Source organism: Dasypus novemcinctus, chromosome 8, assembly GCF_030445035.2.
Source record: "Dasypus novemcinctus isolate mDasNov1 chromosome 8, mDasNov1.1.hap2, whole genome shotgun sequence".
NCBI lineage: Eukaryota > Metazoa > Chordata > Mammalia > Cingulata > Dasypodidae > Dasypus > Dasypus novemcinctus.
In genome coordinates this window covers 61,583,854-61,596,019 of record NC_080680.1, presented here as the reverse complement: position 1 = coordinate 61,596,019, position 12,166 = coordinate 61,583,854, and the positions used below count along the sequence as shown (strand labels likewise).

At 36.8% G+C, this 12,166-nt stretch overlaps 1 protein-coding gene across 4 annotated transcripts in view; it reads right to left on the bottom strand.

The window, feature by feature from the left end:
- Window positions 1-12,166, bottom strand: part of ADAMTSL1 (ADAMTS like 1) — a 1,125,968-nt gene that overhangs the window by 423,118 nt on the left and 690,684 nt on the right. The gene's annotated exons all lie outside the window — the stretch shown is intronic.

Sequence of the window (12,166 nt, the reverse complement as noted above, 5' to 3'; positions counted from 1 at the left end):
AGTAGAAAATAAGAATGAAATTTAGAAGGACTACATGATTTAAAACCTAAATACCGGTTTGATGCTGTTCCACAGCAAATCTACTTTATGAGGTAAGGCCAAGCTATACGCAATTTTGTCCTAATGCTGTGTAAAGAGCTATGGATACATTGGAGACTATTTGTTGATAATTAGAAGAAGAAGTAATTATATAAACAAAGATTCCAATGCCTGGTTAAAAGTCCAAAGCCTTAGCAATTGGATTCATAAAGAAAAAAATATAAAGAATGTATGAAACACTTAACTCACACTTTCTTTGATAAAACTGGTGGTTTTGTTTTTGTGTGTGTTTTTTTCAGTCAAATTAGGTTTCAGTATAAAACGGTGAATTTAGGAATTTCAGGTAAGGTTTGGTTATTTTCTGAAGACCACAACTAATATTTAATCAGGACTGAAAACATCAATTTAGACCCTCATCTCAATGCTGCATGTTACACTGGAGTTTCAACAGCTTTCAAAGGAAACTCCACAGGTGGAATCCAAGGTAGGTAATGTGGAAAACTGTAAGAATCAGGGCAAAGTTATTTTCTGACTTCCCAAGGAACAATTCCTAATTGTGGCACAGTCTGAATAGTTGAATAGGGCATCGTTTGCGGAGAAAACTGATAGATAAATGACCGCACACAGGAAAATATTGGAACCTGTGACAGCAGTAATCACTTTAAGGTCCATAAATGACTCCATCATACAGGTTTTATGTTATATGAGGACCAGAAAGCATTCAAAAAGCATAGGATTGCCCCTCTGAAATAACTATTTACTTTGCAAGGTTCACTGAGAGCAGATAAAAGGTTAAGTCAAAACAGTGTGGCATCTCTTCAGAAAGGTTGAGGCTGGACTCACACTTAACTAAAAGACTGACAGAAAGTTGTACCTTTTAGGATACAGATACATTGGTTGCTCCCATTGGCTTTCCATAATTTGGGGAAAAAAACAAAACTCTAAGTGTAGGTCACAATTTTGAAGAGGGAAGCCCTAAGTGAAATTATTCATTCTTTCACCCATTCATTCAACAAACATTTATTGAGCACCTAGACTCCAGACTCTACGCTAAGCAGAGGAACCTAAAGACCTCTACTACAGAACTGGTGCTTTAAGAGCTCAGCCTTTGAGACCTCAAAATATAAGGTGAAGGGAAACCACAGAACCTTTTTTCCTACCAATAACTATGTGGTCATATAGCTGGCTTGTCTCTTTCTCTGCATCTCTGTTGTGGCTTCCGTCATGGTGCAATAGTCTCCGACTTAGCCTCGCTCACCTCCGTTCTCCTAGCCTCCCACCTCAATGTGGCCACCACAATTGTCTTTCTAAAACACAGTCTTGAGTCAAAGCTCTTGGGCAAGGCAAGGAAGGCCCTGCAGGCACCAAGCTCCTTGAACTCACTTTCCCTTTTATCCCTCTTTACCTTTGCCTGTGCAGACCCCTCTGCCTGGGATGTCTTTATGCTTCTGTTGTCTGTCTGGTGAACTTCTGATGATCCCTTAAGACTCACCTCAGAAGTCCCTTTTTCTGGGTCACCCTCACAGATCCACCCCAAAGTCTAGCACAGAGCCTGGGACATCACAGGCAATACATGTCAGCTTCCTTCCTGTTTCCTTCTTTGTGCTACTGCAGATCTTACGTCCCCTACTTAGTCTCACTTTGTATTATCTTTTTAAAAACTTCGTTGAGTGTTAGTGAGCTCCCTGGGGGTGTGGTTGTTTCTTGTTCCTCTTTCTGTTCCAAGGAAAATGTCTGGCATGAAGTAAGCTAGTCCATGGCACTTTTCACTGATATACAGAATGAAGAGGAAAATAAGTTTGATTTTTTTTTTCTTGGAATTTTGTGCTTGGAAATTTTGGCCTATTCAAGTGACCTTTAATTTCTTTCACTGGTGAAACCAAATGGCAGAGTTTGGATGAGAATGAACTCTGAGTTTGAAACTGCACTCCGCCCCTACTAGCTGTGTGATCTTAGTCATGCTATATAACATTGCAGCACCTCAGTTTCTTCATCTGTAAAATGGGGAAAATAATTGTAATTACCTCAAGGGTTGTTGTGAGAATTAACTGATTTAATGCATGTAAAGTGCTTTTTACATTACAGCAAACACTTTCATTTTAACTATTATTCTTTCATTTATGAAATTATGGTGATAGAAGTTTATTTTCTTAATGTCCTTACTTTCAACAAACTAAAAAAATCAGAAACTTTGATTCTGTTTTCCATATCTCCTATTTATCTGAAAATTCACCCTTATTTATTTTTGAAATTTAGTCAGAAAACCACGCCCTTAAAAAATCTAGAACTCTGAAGTGGATGTAAACCACTGGATAAGTTTCTTAAAATCAAGATCCTGGAACCTCTAGCCAAAACAGTCCCACTGATAGGGAATACAGCAACTCCAAGCTGAAGGCCGCAGAGCAGACCTTTAAAGAGTAAGAATACCTGCCTTGGTAGTGGTTGCGGTTGGTAGTAGGGACACAACAGAGGTGTCGGAAAATCAGAACCCGCCTATGCAGAGAGCTGATTGGTCACCAGGGAGATGCCCAAAGATTTGAAAAGTTCCTACACACAAATGGTTTCCACAGAGGAAGCTAAATCTTTTGACGAAGAAACCTACTGTCATTAGTGTTCTATACGTGACTGATTGGCCTTTTATTCACTTTAATGAGGGTCTGGTTTAAAGGTTTCACTACTTGAGAGCATAGCTCCAAGATAGAAAAGACAGGTGTTTATCTATCAAATAAACACAGAGACAAAGTAATGCACTCCTTAAGCTTAGATTTCAGCATGACTAAAAAATGAGGATACCAGCACCAAAAAAAAAAAAAAAAAAAAGCAGAGAAGTGACCTTAAATATAAACCTTTGGAGTTTTAGAGTTTTTCTAACACATTCTTTCTTGAATCACTATAAATAATGAATTAATCTGTCTATTTCTTTAGGCAGAGACCCTCTTACATCAGCAATAGTTAAATATACAGTTTAAAGAAAATGATATCATGATAGCAACATGAAGCTAGTCAAAAGTACTGGCCAATTAATTCCTGTCTCCACCTCCCAAATCCTTTCTGATGTAGACAGCCTCACCCACCTTTACAAAGTGGGCCTAACACAGTGCCTGATACACAGTGGGCTCTCAACGAATATGCTATTTGCACTGAGGGAAAAGAAGGAAGCTAACCCTTTTTGGAGACCTACTATGTACAAGGTCCTACATGAAGTTATTTTCACGTACACATCACCAAATCATTTACATTTTTCACTGTGTGGAATATAAGAAATTAAGCTTATAGATGTGACACAGGTCTGAGGAGAAGAGACCAAGCTTCACTCCCAGATGGAGCCAGGTTACCCCTACATTTACAAACCAACAACGACCCTCAAGATTTCTCTTTAAGATGAGGTGTAGGTTTACAGAAAAATGCGGAAAGTATAGAGTTCCCATATACCCCCCTCACACTTAGCTTAATGTGGTGCCTTTTTGTTACAATTGATAAAACAATATTATTATAATTATACTGCTATTTCCAGCATATTCATTGGTTCTTTGGTTCCTTCTGTCTGCACAACATTTTGAGCCCCTCTTTACCAAGGCCAGCTTCTTTAGACTGGCTCTTATCTAAAGGTCTCTCAGTGGCTATAATTATAATAGAAAGAGAATGAATTCTAAGGGAAGAGATTTTGTTACCATTCCAGGATCTAGATGCTAGCTACTCTCCTATTAGCAAATCTTTTAACTCCCTGTGTCTCACTTTCCTCGTGTATCTCAAATCTCTTTACAAATATTTGTATATAAAATCCAATTATCTCCAAAATGAAATGGCTGAAATAGACAATTAATTCATTTATTCAATCAATACATTTTTATTGAGTACTGTGCATATATCAGACTCTGCTTGGTGCTAGGGACACAAAGATATCCAAGACAAAACAAAACCAAACTCCCTTCTTCAACAAGATCCCAAGCAACGGAGGTTGCATTCTGGGCAATCTCAAAGATTCCTTTTCATTTTAGAACACTACGAATATATAACCTGGGAATCCAAATGACAATTAAACTGACTCCATAACAGGGATTTCAAAGCATGTTTGTTATCTGAGACTAAGTATAAGTCCCAAATGAAAAGTACAACTGTGTGGCACATCAGGACAATTAATCAGGTCTCAGTGAGAAATGGTTATAACAACCATAATGAGAGAAAAAAAACTGGTTCTTTCTGAAAACTTTTCCCCCAAATCTCATTGCAGCACCTGGGCAGTAGGAGTTCTTATTGCTTCCATTGCCCAATTTCATTTCTAATTCTATTGATGAAGTACAATATTTGAACAATACTCTGGCAGGTTTCAGATGGTGATGGGGTTTATAGCCAGCAAAGGAGACTTGGAAATCTGACACCTTACCATACCTTTTACGGGAACAAAGAGAGGTATATTTATTTTATTGGACATTTGAATTTATTATAGATTGCTCATAATTTCCTCTCTCATTTCTTCAGTGCTCTTGGAATTTATGTCAGGATGTCTTGGGTTATCACACTCATTCCCTCCTTCATCTCAATATTTATGCCAACAGACTGAATTTACTTAAAGAAAGTCCCTGGACAAAAAAAATGAAGGGGAAAATACCCAAAGCTTTAGTTGGAGAATGGCAGAAGCTTTGGAAAAAAATCTGAAAAAGCAATGAAGATGAAAATGGAAACTCCGTGAAAATTAATGTAGTGTAGAATTGGCGAACATACCACTTATTTCTTTATACAAATAGAAGAAAGAACCCGCTTATGAGGTGCACCCAAATAATTCACAGGTGGTGAAACTATTAGAGTCCTGCAATTTCTTGCCTGAGAAGTGGAATAAATCTCCTGTATTATAAGTGGCATATGCTCACTCATATGCTCTTTCTGCTGTTGGGTTTTATTGCAATTAATTTATTTTTATAAGAACTTGAGGCAAAAATCTAATTAGGATGAGCGATGCAATCTATTATTTTCATTGCACTAACAGAAATATAATTCCAAATGGAATATGTTTGGTTTTTATTTACAAGTTTTTGGTTATTAAAAATAAGGACAATGTAGTGGAAATTACTTAAGATTGAAGTCTGGCAGCATGATGCTCCAATTGCAGTGAGGCAGTCAAAAACCTCCTAGACAATAGACAAACAAAACAGTAAATTTTAACAGTGAGAAGAATTTGCTTTGAGAAAAGTTCCTCCCTAAAGAAGTGATGTTCATTGAGAAAATGTTTCAGTGTAGTTTTCTGCCCAAATTGATATTTTGAATGATAGAAGTTGGAAAAAAAATTTTAATGTTTGAAGCCAAATATTGACTGAGAATATTCACTCAGATAATAGATTCATAATCTATGAGGCGCCATACTTCACATTTATACACAGATAAGCAGGCTATAAAATAGTGTCTACGCAGGTACAGAAGTTATTCACAAGATGAACCAGCTTGTGGGGCAATTGAAAATAATAATGTCCATCACAAAACTATTCCCCACAGGAAAGAAAAAATTAACTCTGACCAGAAAATATCCAAAAGAAAACCTACCAAGCTCCTCTTTGCATGGACCATGTCTTAATCTTCTGTCTTCCATGGAGCCTTTATCTTTCTTCCCTGGGACTGGCTCTGTGTTAGGTATACAGTTGGTGGTAGATAAATGCTTTTTACACGAATTAAAGTAATCACTTCAAGTTTTATAGTACTTTGGAGTTTACAAAACAGTTCGACATCTAATGCTGTATTTAGCTCTCACAAAGCCTTGGAGAGTTAGGTGGAATGGGTAGTATTGCATGGATGGGGAAAGGAAAGCCGAGGGAAGTCACGTGAGCCGCCCAAGCTCATACAGCTGGAATCTGTGCTACAGCCCAGATGGTTATACTTTAAAACCAATGCTCTTTCATGACACTTGGACACCTCCAAGAAAAATATATCAAAGATTGAGACTAGGTACGTTCAAAGGACTGCATTTTACTTTATTTATGCCGCTGTGTGAAACATTTGTTTGCTTTGTGCTTGTTTTACTTGTTAGCTTCTTTACTTTCTTATATTCTGTCTCTGGAGCAGCTTTAGTGTTGCACCTATGTTTCTGCTTCTTGGTGTCTTTTACTGTTTACTTTACCTTCCCCTTGGGTCTGTGTGGTTCTGCGTCCTTGGCCTATTTGCTCCTGCTCTGTTCCAAGCGATTCCAACTCTTTTACCACAAACTTGCCTCCCTTGGGTTCTTTCCTTATTCATTACTATTCCACTCCACTCACTCCTAGATTCCATGTTTGTAAAATGGACCCATTTTCCTATTTTTCCCGCAAGAATGATCCATGCCCCCTACCACTTAGCACACTCCAAGTATGCAATAAGTTGAAAGCCACAATGATTAAACCAGCCTTAGGACAATGTGGCATCTTCTTATTTCAATTTTCCCATATAAAAAGTGAAAAGTGTTTAGTAGTTACTTAGAAAAGAGTATGCAAAGCATCTAAATTTAAAGCAAACATTACTTAAAAAGGTTTGTGGTCTAACTATCCCTGCCCCAAATTTCAGTGTTTTAACAAAATAGAAGTTTATGTCTTGCTCATGGTTAAATGAATGTTCACATTGTGAATTTGTGAGACTGATGGTGTGGGGATATGTTCTGTGCAATGATTCAGAGACCCAGGCTCTTTCCATTTGGTTGCTTTGCCATTCCCTAGAATTGAAGCTCTCTGCTGAATTCTCTCCATCTAGCAGGCAGGTAAAGAAAGAGTGCTTGGTGCTTGAAGGATCACATGGAAGATGCCAGGCCTGGAAGTACCACATAACTCTTCTAAACCTATTCCATTGACCAGAACTCAATCACATTGTACCATCCAGTTGCAGGGAAGGTTGGGAAATATACTTTTATCATTGTCCAGTAGGTAAAGGAAATGAATTTTTGGTGAAGCCATAGCATTGTTTCTGCTCAAAAGAGATTTTATGTCTACTTTCAAGTTTTATAAAACTGTGGCTAATGTAAATGTGATTTTCTTCCTCAGGACAAGCTTAGGGAAAAATACTTGAGAACCAAATGTATTTTAAAAATGAGACATGCAAAATGGTTCATTCTAATTAACATCAGTGAAAGTGAGTGCTGTTCAGTTGTTCATTATATGGATGTCTGTATTGAATAGAGAGAAAAACACAAAATATACACCTTTACTTTTTAGTTTATTAGGATTCTTGGTCTTACCAAAATCAGAAATATTGACATGATTTACATGCGAAATAACTGTTCACATTTCTCTTCTGCTTCCTTATACTTTACCCAACTTTTTCTTGCCAAGTCATTCTTATTCATCCATTTATTCATTCATTCCACAACATTTACTGGCATCTAATTACCAGACATTCTGATAGAGGTAGTATGAACAAGTCCCTCCTTCTGACATCACCCACAGCTTTGAGGGGTAGATAAAAATATAAGAGTTTGAGAAGGATAATGGCAGGGATGATTGCAAGGCAGCACAAGAACTAAAAGAAATTATCATTTAAAAATTTTGTAGGGGTTACAATTAATTACTCCTATTCCTTCCCATGAGCAATTGCTCTACATGTAGCTATACATAAGTCAACTATATGTGTAGACTATACATGTAGCTATCTATAAGTGGAATTTGGTGTGGGGTAGTCACACACAGAAATTAAGGTATTTCTTCTAACAAAAATTACAATTAGTTAATGAGATAAGATATACTCCTATGCACAAATATAGAACATTGGTAAATACAGGAAAAGATTGAAGCTGATTATATAAATACTGAGCTTCTAGAGGTGCAACACATAAAAAAGCTGGACATCACTGTTGGCTGCAGATTACAGCCCTGGTAGCACCTTCTTGACATGGCCAGAAAACTTTCAACAGGACTAACTACCCTACCTGCTGGGTGCTCCAGTTAGCAAAGTCCCCAGGAGGGGAAGCAGAGCAGTTAAGTTTTATTCAATGTAGGTTTTAATCTTGAAGTTTGGGAATTGGAGAAATTTAGTCATTTATTTTTTGAGCTAATGGAAAGAAGGGGTTGATAGCAACAGCTTACCCCAGTTAGCAAGCAGACTTGCCACACAGCTGTGCTGGCCCATTTCAATTAGGATCCTTTAGGACTTACATCACCTCTGGTATGCCAGCCCTAAGCAGCTCATGGGCCAGTACTGCCAATCAAGCCAAAATTCAACCACATGGTATGGTTTTTATGATGTAGGCAGAAAATGACATGAACCTGTCTCATTCTGGTGAAGAATGAAGAAGAAAATTAGTAACAACAGCAAGACTGTAAAGCTTGATTTAGACATATTTTCCTATGATTATCTCTATACACTTAACCAGTTGGTTATTCATGATGATTCCAGGAATGCTCTCACTCAAGAAAAGACCCTGATCCTCATGCTATGGAGAGTTCACTTCTGGGTCACTCTACTCTGAGACCACAAGGAACAGTAGAATATGCAGAATGAAGGCAGGGCAGAATGAAACAAATAATCAGACATGGAAAGTGTCATTACTAGAACCTGAAAGATACACAAAAGCAGAGCTGTCACTTGACCAAATAATTTGGACTATTTATTTGAAATTAGGAAACTCTGAATATTTGAAAAATTAGAAAATCGTGTGTTGGTCTATAAATCCTTCTCTTTCTGTGGTTCACAAACAGTTTTGATGTCTGTACGTACAAGGAATTCTACTAGGTACTCAGGAAACACAGAAATGCACAAGACACTGTATTTTCCCTGGAGGGGTTTTTAATGATATTTTGATTAAATTATAATAAAGGGAGGAACCAAAACACTGGACCATGTCTCATTCTAAAATAATTCCTGTGCAAAATGCACCAGAATATTTTTATCCATACATGGCAATACTGAGTTTTTTTAAAAAGTAACTCATATAGGGGTTAGCCACACTTTATTGATAAGAATACACAAACATTGAGGTTAATACTCATGAATTTAGTGCAGCTCCTAAATTTGAGTAAAAGCTTTCACCTTGTGCTAGAGGATTGTGTTCCACTTTATTCATATATATTAGTAAAGGGTCATCAACATGTAGTAACACTCCTATAAATGCACAAATAGATACATTCATTTATTTATTCTTTCCCTCTCAAAAGTTTTCAATGCCCACATCATCGTTCAAGGAAAAACTTTCCTTGTGCAACAGAATTCTTCTGCAGTTCACTAGTGACCACTATTGGACATTTTCCCCTTAACTTATATGAAGCGATAGAATTGGTTCACATGAAAATAATAACGGAGAGCAGAAAGTGGCTCTCCACAGACTGAAACACTCAAAACAGAAGCCTGCAAAAATAAAAATGTAGCTGACCATGTCTAGACATGAAGCACCAGAAAAAACACGAAGAAAATAATGTAAAAGGAGTGCCTCTCTATGTTCTGCAGATTTATGTGACCAATCCTTAAGCTTGATTTAAAGACAATCTAGGTATGAGGGTAAGACATAGATGTGGAGTTAAGAGTTATAGGAAGGTGCTTGTGCATGCACTTGGGCACCGCCCCCCACACACACACACTTATTGAAGCAGACCACAATCTGCTGTAAATAAGGGATTTAACATTCATTCCACAAGCTCATGGTGCTTCTCGCCATCCAAGATAGATCCACTTAGATAATAGTGGAGGAGAGTGCCAAAGTGACTGAAGGCTATTGTGTTTGACTAGTTTCCATGTATAAATTAGTGCAGAGAAGAAAAAGAATTTCAACAGAAAAACACATGTACTTTATTATAATTCCTCTTGCAACTCCCACAATAGCAGGCAAAAGAGCTGAAAACCACTTAAAAGAAACAAAGAGCAAATGCAAATCTGATTAAATGCCTTTCTGACAAGAAGTGATTTGACTTGAGTTTGGATGGACACATATGTCAATGGCCGGTCATGGTTTTTGCCACATCCTTTTGAGCTAAACAATTGGGACAAAGGAGGGAGAATGAAAAAGAGAAACAGGGTAGGAAGATTGGGAAAGTTGTTTTATGTGGCTTAATTTGACCTGGACGTCAAGATGAAATCTCTTGATCAGAACTACTGTCCTATTGTGTCCAGAGGGAAAAAGAAGTCTAAGATGTATGTACTTTGCATGAAAATAAGGTGGTACCCTAAAATAGATACAAAAGATGGAGGGATCTCATTCTCTCAGGAATAATGTTCCAAGGGCTTCTGACAAAGCTTATGGTGACCCATATCCAATATTTAGAAGCACTCAAGAAACGAGTCATGATACAGATGATTCTGCTGTCAATTAAATGAAGGCAATTTTGAGGTAGAAGCTGAGCTCTCCACTAAAGAAACAGGTTGTTTTCCAGTGACGTTAAAGGGAACTTTAGAAACCACTTAAATTAATTTTAAGAGTATACAGAATCTTGTAAGGTGTTAAAGGTTTACAGGGATTTAAAAAAAAAAAAAGCTACCCAATTCAATTTCTCTATCAAGACTGGAGGTTGAGCTGCATTGTCACACTTTCAGTTTTAAGTCAACTACTAATCAGGCTAAAGGTCACTTTCTCTTAAGCCAATAATTTAATTTTGGCTACAAAGCTAAAAGGGGGTAATTAATGAGCAAGGGCAACAAGTGTCCAGGATGTTGTTCATATCTTTTATGGCCAATGCGATGCGGATAACCTATCTCCAGCAAAGAGTTCAGACCAACCTACACCATTGACTCCATTGTTGGTAAACAATTAACGACTATAGTTCTAAGCAAACAAGTAATTTTCTCTCTTTTATTGTGCCTTATGGTTCAAATATAAGCATTTTCCCTTATTTTGTAGATGGGTTTAAAAATACCTTCTTTGAAGGGTTATTGTGAGGAATCACTGTAACCTGTAACGCTTTTTAACAAGAAGCCTGGGGTTTGGCACATTCAAACCCATAATCCATTGCAGCTCTTACGAGTGCTGTGATTACCCTGCAAAGGGCTGTGCCTAGGCACTCCCAATCAGTTCACTTCCCTTTCTAGTATAGATCTGAGTCTTAAATCATTTAAATACTGGCATAAAACAAACCTAGTTTTCATTGCATTTTTCTTCATAACACAATTATTGTGATTCAAACATAATATGTTTTGAGTTCTGAAATAAGCTAATACTCCATTTTTTTCCATGTAAGTTTAATTTTATATGATCAAATAGATATATGAATATTCAGGATATCAAAGAGGGATATAATGTATTTACCAAATGGGTAGTAAACAATCTATTCCTGAATGGGAATCTTTTACTAGAGTGTAAAAAGGTCATACTTCCACAAGAAAATATCAAATAAATTTATGTGTACTGGTCATTTGTTTATGGTGCAAAAAAATAGGAAAATAACACTTTTAAAAATCACAAAGAAGGAAAGATAGGACTAACTAATAGTGTACACAAATAAAATATTCCATATGGAAAAAAAGGGATACCTTTCATAAAATGCTTATTTCACAAGTCATTAAGCACTAAACATCCTGCTTTTTTTCTATTTCTCAGAGCAGCTAAAACTTATAGTTCATTCATGGTTAAAATTCAGTCTGCCTTTAAATTTCCATGAAAAATGGAATATATATTGTATTTCTATATATTTCTATATTTACCACATTTGCAATGCAGCATTACCATCTCTCAGCTATAATGATGCAAATTATTATGAAGTGGGAATGTATAAAATACTTCATCACTATCTGATTACTCTATCTAATGAATCCTCCTGGAGTTTTCAGTTTGTACCAAATGATTTGCTTCCCTTCTCCAAATTTTAGTGCAGCTCAAATTTGTTAGAATCTAATCAGAACATTCCTTCACCATGAAAGAATCAATACAATGTACATTTTCGTTGCATTTTTACCTTGTTACTCATGCTGTTACCTTGAGAGGAAGTTCTGGTGTGCAAAAAATCTGACAGGGAGAGCTACAGTCACATTTGTTTAGAACCAGTACATCCAAATTTTGGAATGAAGCATTCAGACGAGGTTTACTAAGTGGCCTGCCTGGAACACTCTGGTTTTTAAAAATGTGCATTGCTATTAATATTTGAGTGTAGATTTTTTTGGACAGTAAATGTTCATTTTCTGCCCGTAAAATCAAGTATGAGTCACAACGGAACATTTACTTTGAGTAAAAAATTCAGTGTGTTATGATGTTCAAGAG